Raw genomic sequence first — 12,436 nt, 5'->3', positions numbered from 1 at the left:
TCCTGTACCCATATACATTAGGCAATGCCTACAAGCTACCTCATTTTGGGAGGAAATAATAATACAATAATGGTGCAGTGGTTAAGAGCATGAAACTGGGACTCAGGTGATCTGGGTTCCAGTCCCCACTCAGCAATGGAACCAACCAGGTGACTTTGGGCCAGTCACAGACTCTCAGCCCAACCTACCTCATAGGGTTGTTGTGGTGGAGATAAGATTGAGAGCAGGAAGAAGAGAATGATGTAAGCTGCTTTGAGTTCTTAAAGAAAAATGGGATACAATACTGTAGCTAATAAATAAATCTTGTCTTTAATATTTAGAGATATACATATTCTACTTAATCTACCTGCTTCTTCAAATCTAAGGCAAGACCAACATAAATGGATTTTCTATGCTTTTATGACAACTGAATGACTGATGTTACAACACTTAAATAGCCACCCCAATAATGCAATGCACTGAGGACCCATTCATTCTTTCAGCTTTTGAATGGGTGGCATTTAGATGCACAGAACCTTTTTATTGGTATTGCTGGGCATTATCCACCTAGAAGCACTCAGACTGAGGAAAGGTAATTAGTCCTGTACTGCAAAATAAATGTGGACTGACGTAGATCTGGGACTGCTGCTAATTCTCTGTGTGATTTGCAATAGATGAGTAAGAATTTTGAACTCCCAATGTATTTAACAATAGTGAGTACAAAATAAGTCTCCCTCTCAATTATATTGCTGAAATGAAGAAAACTGGGAGGAACTAGGAATGGAGGGCTTGGAGGCTTATGAGCAACCAAGGTAAAGCATGAGGTGTGGCAGTCTGGCTCAAATGCTGTGGAGGAAGCAGGGAGGTTGAGATGCAAACTGGAATTGGCACAACTCCATAGTCCCAGTCTCTGTCCCTCACCGGCCCTTCGCATGCCCTCCCCACCCCCCGAAAGGTTCAGTTGTACCCTTTGGGGGACAGTCAGCATGCTTTTTTCACACTGGCTGTGAGGGGGCAGGGTGGGGGCTTTGACTTCAGAATTTCAGCTCCACGTTCATAGGAACTTGTAACTGAGACTGTGAAGAATCCTATGGCCTCTCAGGAAATGTTGGGAGGCCATAGGATTGAACCCTTAGTAGCTCTAAATTCAGTGGGACCTGTTTCTGAAGAAGCATGTATAAGAATGAAGTGCAGTCCAAGCAACAAACCTGTCAGCAAGAGCACTTGATGTACAATAACGGAGTGAATTGTACCTACTAGTGATTCATTAGACCCTGCAGTCTAAAGGAGGGTTAGGATGGATGACCTGGGCAAAATGCAGTGTGTTTCTACATGCATATTATTCACCAAGGATGTTGCCTGAGTTTTAAAGAAAGTAGCATGATAAGCATCATATGTGCTTGGATGACTGGAAGGCTGCTTGTCAGTTCATGTTTCAAAGGCATTGTGTAGACCACACATTTTGCATAAGGATTCCAACATTTTAACCACAATGGGGTCTTTCTCGGTTCTGTTGGAGTAAGCTTTTGTTTCCCTACCATTAAAGGGAATCCCTTTTCAGTTCTTTGAGCTTGTTCCAAAGGGTTAATCAGTTTCATTATGTGCATAATTGTGGGATGTTTTCATGTTCTGCCACATATCTAATTGTGTAAAACAAAAGGTATGAAATCATTACTAAAGCAAGTATATTCATAAGGGGATTTTTCAGCTTGCCTAAAGAACAGGTTCACCCAAACACTTCCACTGACCTTTTCCCCTGTAACTGAGTTCTCTCCTGGACGCTCATACTGTTTATGATTGCTAAGGAACCATTTGATTACTGCCCTGGGCTGGGTTCCATTTAATACTAACATGACTGGAGCAGCTCATTGCAATTTCCTCTTTCATGTTTAATATAAGGAAAATGATTATCACCACATACACATCATTGTCTTGTTATTTTCTGACATCTCAACTGCCACACTTTACTATTTTTAGATAGCAGTTCTAGAAAGGTTTTCACCTTTTTGCCAGTACAAGTGACAAGAGAACATTTTTACACAGCGCTATGCCAATGATATTAATAAACACATATTTGCAGCCTTTTTCTTTTCTAAAATATATATATTTAACCATAGTGACTGGTTTCACATGACATGACAAATGTGATGGATTGTCTCATTCTGAAAATCCAGATTGATTTGCACAGGGTGGCTTCAGTGAGGGCTGTGATGTGTTTACATGTCATCTGAACCCAGGTGGCCATTGTGAGTAAAAGTCCAGCTATTGACACAATTGGCAAGAGTCACAACACCGCCCCAAATCCCCCAAACACCTTGAAACTCTTGCCAACATGCTCTAGTACCTGCCAATGCCACCTACCCCAAAAGTGCCAGTCATTTTGACTGCTATGGGAAGTTCCTTCAAAATACTCTAGTGGCACCTTGAAGAACAGCTCATAGTTGCCAAACATTTGGAAAATATTTCTGAAAAAAAATTAATTATTTTTACCTGCCCTTGTGCGACTATGGCTATCTATGAGGAGCCTAAGGTGGAAAATATACAGGAGGACACATACTGGCAAATTCCAGGAGTCACCCACCCTTGGCTTTGCCCTCCAGAGATTCTGAATCCAGAGTACCTGCTCCTTAATTGTGGCCACCGCTCCCAATTTAGTATCATCTGTGAATTTGGTCAGTAGACTGGTCACCCCCTCTTCCAGGTCATTGATGAATAGATTGAACAGGATGAGTCCCAAGACAGAGCCCTGGGGAACCCTGCTCATCACCTGCCCCTTTCCCAATGATTCCTCACTAAAAGTTACCCTTGCTTTTGGTCCGTCAACTGTGCCCTAATCCATCAGACAGTGCATTGGTTTCAAAACTCCTCAATTTTTCAACCAGGATTTCATGTGGTACTTTGTCAAAGGCCTTGCTGAAATCCAGGTAAACCACATCCACCATGTCCCCTCTGTTTAGCCACCTCAAAACCTTGTCATAGAATTCCACAAGGTTTGTCTGCTTTTGTGGAAGCTGTGTTGCATAGTCACCAACCTCCCTTCCCTATCTAAAATTACTAGATCTCTCGCTATTATGGGCCTTTCCATTTTCTTTCCTAGAATGGACATAAGGCTAAACGGCTTGTAATTCCCCATGTCCCCTCTACTACCATTTTTGAACACTGAGACCACTGATGTCACCCTTGAGTCCTCTGGAACCTCATCCATTCTCCACGAGATCTCAAAAATGGGTGCAAGAGTACCCCTGCCAACTCCCAAAGTTCCCTCGGGTGTAACCCATCTGGGCCTGGGGCCATTGTAATGTCCACTGCCCTGAGGAGCTCCTCAACTTCTGGGGAGGGGGGACTCTAATCTGTGCCCCTAAATCCAGCCTCATCTGATCCCCCATGCAGATCTCCCCTGTCCTGGTTTGGGGAGAACACAGAGGCAAAACAGTCATTTAGTATCTGTGCCTGTTCCCTCACATCAGTCACTGAATCCCCTCCCTCCCCTCCCAAGTGGTCCCACTACCTGTCTCCCCTTCCTCTTGCTATTTGCATGTTGATAGAAGCCCTTTTTGTTGCTCTTGATATTCTTGGCAAGTCTCAGCTCATAATCAGCCTTAGTCCTGCGAGGAATCCTTCATAATGAGCCTCCTCCCCCAGCACACCCTTGTGTCTACTTGCCCCAGTGCCCATTTCCTACAGAGGTTCCTGTTATGCCTAATCCCTTTTATCACCTCTTTTCGCCTCCACAGCAGTGCTCTCCTTCACCTCCCCACCTTGCTAACTGTAAGGGCCGGGATGTGGGCAGAGGCTGGGATGGGCAGAACACCAGGACCAGGCTGCTGGTGAGAGAACAGATCCTGCAGGTTAGCAGGGCTAGAGGCCAAGCAGCAAGCAGTTCAATGTTAGACAGGCGAGAGAGAAAGCACAAGCCAGAAACAGTCCAGTGGTCTGATGCCAGGGAAGCAGTCCTGTAAAAGTGGTCCAGACAAAAGGGGGCTGGAGCAGAGTAGGATCAGCTGGAGCAAGCAAGAACACACAGGAGCAGGAGCAGACTAGGGCACTTGGAGCAAGGCAGGAACAGACTGAAACTAGGCAAGGACTAACCAGAGCAAGGCAGGAACAACTGGATCAAGCAGGAGCAGGCTGGAGCACACTGGAGTAAGGCAGGAACAACTGCAGCAGGGCTGGGAATGAGGTTCAAGGTGTGGTGTTGCAGAGGCCAGAGCACAAGAGAGTCCTGAAGACTACTTGCATTGCTGTAGCAAAAAATAGCAGTGCCAGAAAGCCTTTTATGCTGGTCTTCAGGACTGCACTGCATAATTGCTCTTCAACTGCTCCCTGCAAGAGCCTGCAAGGGTGCTCCTGGTTCTGCAGGCACTTGCAGGGTCACTCAGGCCCTGATCCTGACACGAACTAGCAGTATCGTCATGGCTTCCCTTTGGAGTGCCATCCACCCCTCCTGAACTCCCTTGCCTTCCAGTACCCTCTCCCAGGAGACTTTCCCAGTCTGGCCTTCAATTGACCAAAGTTGGCCCTTGTGAAGTCCCAGCTTTTAGTACTCGACCTGCCACTTGTCCCCATTCCCCTGATCTCAAAAAAAAGGATGGAGTGATCACTTGCATCTAGAGCTCCCCTAATCTGCACCTCATCTACCAGGTCTTCCCTGTTGGTCAAACAAGTCAAGGATATCCCCCCTCCCCCCCCACCCCCATTGCCTCCCAGACCCTCTGAGTGAAAAAACCTCCCTCTATAGCATCAAGAAAGCAATGAGACCTGGCTGTCACCACAGAGTGAGTTTCCCAACTGTCAGGATCTGGGGAAACTTCAGGGTTCCCTCTTCTGGCCAAGGGCTAGAATAGCAGCCATCATAGTTGCAGGATTGGACCCACAACCTACTGCAGCTATCATGGCTGTTACAAGTGACACCTGGGAGTCCTGGGGGAAGAGCTATATAAGCAGTGGCTCGTCCCTCCAGAAGCTAACTCAACAACAAAGGTTTCCTGACTTGTGGAGAGTCCTGTTGCTCTGTGCCATGTGCTCTGCTTTAGTCTTATTCCAGTCCTGGTCCAGCTCCTCCAGCTTTGCTCCAGTCACCATAGTCTTGCTCTAGTACTGCTCCGGTCTTGCTTCAGCCTTGCTCCGGTTGGCCCAACCTTGCTGTAGCCCTGCTTTGGTCTTGCTCCAGTTTCTTCAGTCTTGTTCTAGTTGCGCTGGCCTTGCTCCAGTTCTGCTCCAGCCTAGTGCCAGTCACTCCTGCCTTGCTCCAGCCCTCAAGGTACCTGTTTCCCTTGGATTGTCTTCTCGGTTCTCTGGCTGTTGGACTATTTTCAACTGTGCTTCTGGACTGAGCTGTGCGCCACTACCTGGTTGCCTGGGTCCCAATGCTCCTGTCCACTAGTCAGCTGTCCACGGCCTCAATGCTGACACCAGCTAATACCTGGGAGATTGAAATTGCCCATAATTAACACATCCCTCCCCCAGATATCTTCGAATCTGGTCTGTTGGGGTATTGTCCAAGGTCTCATGTTGACTCAGTGGGTGATAGCATACCCCCACTGTCAAGTCCCCCCCCATCAAGTCCATTTAGTTTTACCCAGATTGCCTCTACCAGATCCCCATCTGCACTGCCTTCTATTTCATTGTATCCCTGACATATAATGCTATGCCCCCTCCCCTCTTTCCCTTCCTGTCCTTTCTGAATAGGACATACCCCTCTATGTTTACATTTCAATCCTGCCTTTCATCCCACCATGTTTCTGTGATCCCCACCAGGTCATACCCTCCTATTCGCAGGAATGCCTCAAGCAAGTTTCTCATGCTTCTAGCATTAGTATACATGCATCTCAGCTTCCTCCTATAACCCCCTTTTCTTCAGGACTCCTGGCCTCCTTGTTCTTCCCTTCTTTCCTGGTACCAGAACCCTCATCACAGAAGTTCCATCTGCCCCTGCATTACCTCCAACACCCTGCCCCTGAAACTCTGATCTTCTCCCCTCTCCTGTCCAATCAGGACAGGCTTTTGGAGTGCCTGAACCCAACCCACCCCCTGGCTCAGTTTAAAACCTTCTGGAGGAAGATCACTAGAGCATTTCCAAAGGACTTTCTCCCCATCCTCATGAGGTGCACCTTGTCCCTCAACAGAAGTACACTGGTGAGGAACCAGGTGCCGTGATCAAGGAACCTGAGGCATTCCTTCCAGCACCATGTCCTGAGTCAGTTTGCCTCCGCAACTCTCCTCTCCCTAATTGGCTGAAATCCCTGGACAGGCAAGATAGAAGAAAAATCCACCTGGGCCTTTAGGTCCTTGAGTTTCTTTCCCACAGTCTCAAAGATGCTAGTGATCATGCCCACCCTCTGCCTGGCCGTGTTGTTCATCCCCATGTGGATCACCAGAAGAGGCTGGTGACCCTCAAGGGAAGAAGACACTCCAGTCTCTGTCACATGCCGGATGCATGCGCCTGGCAGGCAGCAGGCTTCCCTTGCCTCAGGGTCTGGGTGACACACCGCTGCCTCAGTACTCCTTAGCAGGGAGTCACTGATAACAATCACCCATGGCTGTTTCTTCCTAGTGGCGACAGATGGCTGTGCCTTGGCCTTTGCCACTGCTGCAGTGGCCCCCTGGCCTCATCTGGTCCCAGTCTGGAGTTCCTGAACAGGTTGGTCCTCCAGGTCATCATCAGCCCCAGCCTCCCCAAGCAGAGAAAATCTGTTCCCCAGCTCTAGGTTGGTGTCAGGAGATGGAGGAGGCTGTGCCGGCTTCCTCCTCCTGTGGGTGACATGCCTCCATGTCTCCCTGGCTGTTTCCCCTTCGGCCCCTCCCTCAGCCTTCTGTCCAGAAGGGGGCTGCTCCTGGTCGGCTTGGAGAGCTCTCTTGGCCATGTCCAGGAATTGCTAACCCTCCCTTATCCCCCAGAGGGAGGTGAGGGCATCCTCTAGACTCCACCTGCTCCTGTCGGAGGGACACCAGCTTGCACCCAGCACAAATGTATCCCTGCTGTTCCTGAGAGAGAGACACACAAACATGGCCCAGGTGTCACATTTGACAGCAACAGCTGTGGCTCCAGCCATGACTGTCTCCCGGCCTGGCATAGACCACCCCAAGCAGGCCCTACCTTCTTCCCCTGCCCTGTCTGTCTTACACTGCCGTTACCTGACTAGTCTCACCAGACAGAATAATACAAGAAAAACAGAACAGTCAATTAAAAATAAATGACCGAGGGGAAGAGAGTCCTCAGGCAGCTGAGGGGCGCAGGCAAGGGTCGATGCCCAATGGCTGAGTGTGGCCCTGTGAGCCTCAGAGGCCGCTGGCCCTGCCCCCTGGGCCTCGCTAGCCCCACCTCCCTTCCTCTCCACTCCTCCCGCCCCGCCCCCCAACCCTCTGCCCAAGCTCCTGCCTTGCCTTCACCAGTGCCCTGGCCACTCTCTCCACATTCTCCCAGCCTCTGCTGCTGTTGCCAGACCAAGAATCTCCGTTCCCACAATCATATGCTATGCTCTTGCATAGTTGTGTAATTATTGCTAAATTAAAATAAATAAAAAATGCACAGGCTGTGCAACAACCAAGACAAAGTTTTCCACCTACTAGCAAGATGTGCTATTGTTTTGCGATAAAACATTTTCTGATTCTTTCTTGCTACATCAGATTGAAAAGTCTTTTAAGCTTTGAGGGGGAAAATTGAAGTCAGTGAACCTGGAAGTTATTTTTAGAATTGTTGTTGATATAATAGTGAAACATTTCTTCCTTTTATTTGCTACTGCACACTTTTTTAAATATCTCTTGCTGACAGGAGAAAATAGCTGTTACTCAGCCTGCAAGCTTCATGCTGGTCTTCCATCCTCTTAGCTTCCAAACGTGCCACGTGATATTCTCAGTCTGTTTTGCCTCTGTGCTAGCTTGATGCGGGTGTAGAGCAAGTAGAGGTCTTCTCTTGCCAGTCTAACTCTACTGGGAAACATGACCTAAAGAAAGGCAGTTCATTAAGTGCTTGCTTTTTCTCTGGCCTTTCAGTTAATGCCATTCCTTTCACTGGTTGAATCTGTCTTGAAAAGAACCTGAAAAGAACATTCTTCTGCCTTGGGCCACTCAAGCATCTTCGCAACAGCTAGGTCTGAGAAGGAGTAGGTGCCTCCCAAAGCCCACACCTCTCTCTGAAACTGGGCAGAGACAAATTCCCAGGCCCTTTTTCAGATCAGGGGAAGTGTTGCATTTATATGTGAAAGTACTCTTTCGATCCATGTATTTGCACCTTTCCACTATACTACAGCATCCCCTAAACAGTGTATAGCAGAAAAGCAGGGTGAGGAACTTGGTCAATTCTGCAACAAAACAAAAAGTAGCTACAGCAGTCTAACACCAATTAACAGCCTTGTATAGAAAAACCCTGAGACTGTGATGTCTTCTGCAGGCACGACAAGGGAGGCGACTGTGTTGCACGGCAAGAGCTGCATATCCATTGCTCTTTGTCACTCATGGTGAATCAGCTTTGCACCATATGTAGTTCTCAAACTCATGGGCAAGATCCCAACTATCAGAGTGAGCTTGGTTTAGAGTTCAACAAATCTGGGCCAGTAAACTTCCAGCTAACTCCTCTAGTCTGCTTGAAACATTTAATCAACACTTTGATATACACATTGTGAATGTGATTCATCTCATGACTGAGAACTTTTTAAATAGCAAGCAACTGTACATATTATGTAACAGAACCGCATCAACTTTTCTGACAATAGCAGAGTGAGGATGGCCCGGTGAAGTAAAATGCTAGGAATTCTGGATGAGTAAATGGTAATTTTCCTTGGAACTGGTTTTGCCAGTTGGTTGACTAGCTTTCACCATGCCTGAGAAATTTCTCTTGCTGAGCCCTTCCCATAATATCTTCTGATTTCCGCTGTTTTGCATCTTTCACAATGAGAGCAGGGAATTCTCTAAAGCTTTGGAACTCTGTGGTACACGTGACGTAAGCCTTTAAGTGTCATCTCTCTAAGGGCCAAACCAGCTGTGGCAACAGCGAAGCCTCAGATCCTTTTCTCATATTACAAGAGTGATATGGTGGTGATTTCCTGTGGCTGCTGCCTTTGCACTTCAATTTATTTGTTCATTATGAGACAGGGTAAGATGAGGGACAGTGCAGAGGAGCACACCCATCCCAAGATCCCACAGCTGGATCATTGGTACCACCCTGTTGACCAGGCAAGGACAGAAAGCCAACTCCCTTATTCCAGACACCTATGGCAGAAAACTAGGATGGTCTGATGCATGAGGATCGTGAAAACAGCATCTCCATCAGGTTGTCCTGAGGATCTTATTCATTGGATGCCAGGAAGCACTTCCTGACAGTCAGGACCCCGAGGGTGTGGAATGGGCTTCCACGAGAGGTCGCTGAGGGCCCATTGGTGCGGGTGTTCAAGGATAGGCTGAACGTCCACATGGTGGGCATGTCGTGAGCGGAGCCGGCTGGTGCCAGAGGTCAGACTAGATGGCCCGGGAGACCCCTTCTGACTCGCTCTGTTTCTATGTTTCTATGTTTCTGTTATATTTTCTACTGTCTCTTATATAAGGACACAAGGGAGTGGTTTGTGGCACCCTTAATGATAAACTTCTCTAGCTGGATGAACATGTGACCTGGCATGAAGCTCTCTCTGCAATTGCTGCCAAGAAGATTAGAAAGAAATATGTAGCAGATGTAGCCACAAATTGCAAAGGAATGGAAGACCTGATTAATGAAGACCCCGAAAACAGCCCCTACATCAGTGGTCGATAACCTTTGGCTCTTTCAGTCTTTTGGCCTACAATCTCCATTAGCCCTAGCCAGCATAGCCAATAGCAAAGTATCATTGGGGTTGTATTCTAAAACATTTGGAAGTCCACACTTTGCCCACCTCAGTTTTACATGGTCTGAAACCCCTGGGTGGTTGTTGCAAATATAGATTCTTCTGATAGGTGCGCCAGGGGGCCTATTCTAGACCTCTTGCTAGGCTGGTGCTATTGCCTAACACCCAGTGTTGTCGATATAGTTTTCCCTCTTTCTGGAATACCTAAAGGTTTGGGGGCCACCACAGTGAGGGCTTCTGATTGTGGTTGTCCTCTTAAATCCAAGTAGTGATGGTCCATCAGACAGGGCCCAAATGATGCCATTAAGTAAACCAGAGCTCATACACAGGAAAAGGCAGTCAAGCTATCCTAAGTCAAATACAGCCAAATATGAGGTTGTACTTGTTTTGCCTGGTAACAGGCAGCTAGACAGGGAAACGGAGTGAGTGGAATTATCCTAGTCACATTTACTAATGGAACACTCTGTGTTCTTACAACTATTGCTCATCAGGCCTATGGTGACAGTGGCAACACCCAAATTTAAAATCTGAGCCAGGGTCTGAGGAGGATGCAACAGTTACTTCAGTGTTGAGAAACAGCCATTTTTATGTGCATCTGCTTGTCAATGTAGACTGTATATTTTGCACTTTTTGTTTAGCAGGGATGCTGATGTCATCTGCCACCACATCAAAATTCCCTCTTCCTTCTAAGGCTAGCTGCAATCCTTGCAGCAGCTCTGCAGGGTGAGGGTGGGGTTAATTTTTCCAGCAACAAGGTATTGTTTCTTGTAATGCAAAGAGTTGGCTTGGTCTTGAATGAGCAAATAAGGCCTGTTAACTTTACAAAAGAACTGTTCGTGAGGGATATTAAAACTCCCAGATTTGAATCAATAGAATTGCCTGAAATATTAGACTTTCCTTAGGGCTGTGCTTATGGGGATTGACCTGATGAGTGCTTGGACCTCAAAATATACCACTTCATTAATTTTTTTTTAAAGCCCAGTTTTTCTGGAGCCTTTCCTCTTCTTTCTTTCTTTTTGTACTCACGCTCATTCTCTTTCATTCCCTGCTCTCCTTGGTTTGGTTACCATCAGATGGGTCATGGTCATAGGAGTGGATGGATGTTAAATGGATGCTGTTGGTATGCAGCAAGTCTAACTAAACGAGTCTAAACATGGTTGGGATTAGCCACAGCAGAAGTTTAGATGCAGGAAGTTTTCTGACGTGCAAAGTCAGCTGGTCACCTGAGGCAGACAGACCAACAAGAGTGGCAGTGTGGAAACAGGACTTGGCATATGGTGCAAAAGACATCTCCTGAACATTTGCCTCTAACAGTGGTATACAAGAAAGTTCTAGTGAATTGCACCAAAGATAAACCCAGGGGAGAAGGAAAGGAAAAGGAAGTTGGGATCTTTCTTTCTTGGCTTTGGTTTATTGAGCAACTCTCCCAAGAAGTGGAAGACCTGTAATGTAACCAAGAAAGGAGATTGTAGCAAGATTTTCCTCCCATACAGGTACAGGTGTGTTGGTGTTCTGACACTGGCACCAGGAAAACTTTGCCACAGACACCAAGGTTTTTCAAAGAATTTGGTAGGCAGCTTAACTCAGGGCTGTGCTGTTAGAATCTATTTTTATTTCATTTGTTATTTGTCACTGAATTGCCATTTTAAACTACTTACTGTGTTGTGCTCTGATTCTGACCAACCTTTACGTCCACTTTATACTTTCCCCTAAATCCCTAACGAATCTTTTAACCTGTTTTCACCAAAACCTTTTTATTTGTTTTCAGAAATTACAATGGAAAGAAATAAGAGGTATACAGGGGAAAACAAAAGAAGCCAAGGGCCATTCCAGAGATTTAGCAAGCAACTCCTCATTTAAGCACATTTACAATAATAATTTACAATAAGTGTGACATTTGAGACATTTTTGAGCCAAACATATTAGACTTCTGTAACACTCTTCATGAAGATATCTTTAAGATGGGTCAGAAACTACAGTTAGTTCAACATAGAATCATGGATGGTAAGGTCAGAATGTGCCAAGAATGTGCCTGCCAGATAAATAACTGGAATCTGCAGATTGGTGGATACAACTAAGATATTATTAGTACTTTGCCCTGAACAATCTAGAACAGAGATATTTTGAACTACCTCCTTTCATATATGAAATTATCTGAACACTGCAATCAACATCAGAAGCCATGTTCCAGGTGTGGCTGGTACATATGAGATAAAACAGATTGTGGAATACCTTTCTGAAGGAGGTCTTTATTTTCCTTCTGGCAAGCACTTTGGGGACTCAAGCTCAATAAACTGTTTAGCTGCTTTAATTGTTTTAAACATTATGGAACATACTAGAAAAGATTATTGTTGCTATTGTTCATCTAATGTTTTGTTCTTGTTTTTTTTACTGCTATGATATGTATTGTGTTGCATTGTCTTTGATATGTCTTGATTCTGCTCTGAGCCATACTCGTAGTATACTCATAAAGAAAAAATGGATTATAAAAGTATGAAAACAAACTATTACAACACACAGTTCATAACCCAAAGTGAGACACACTGATGAATTGCTGTGTAGAAACAAATGTACAGATACTTAACATGCACAGAAAAACGTTAGAAGGGACCTGTTGCCCTTACTCAGTAATTTGTGAAGCAATA

General features: G+C 46.0%; 1 long non-coding RNA gene across 1 annotated transcript; it reads left to right on the top strand.

The window, feature by feature from the left end:
- The first annotated feature begins 2,624 nt into the window (after window positions 1-2,624).
- LOC123031907 lies at window positions 2,625-8,637 on the top strand. The gene is made up of 3 exons (XR_006416416.1): window positions 2,625-2,824; window positions 6,177-6,179; window positions 8,624-8,637. It is a non-coding gene; the product is annotated as an uncharacterized LOC123031907 (long non-coding RNA).
- The last annotated feature ends 3,799 nt before the right edge of the window (window positions 8,638-12,436 follow it).

This window comes from Varanus komodoensis, unplaced genomic scaffold (assembly GCF_004798865.1).
Source record: "Varanus komodoensis strain SLA01 unplaced genomic scaffold, ASM479886v1 scaffold51, whole genome shotgun sequence".
Classification (NCBI taxonomy): domain Eukaryota; kingdom Metazoa; phylum Chordata; class Lepidosauria; order Squamata; family Varanidae; genus Varanus; species Varanus komodoensis.
This window is presented reverse-complemented; position numbering and strand designations above follow the sequence as displayed.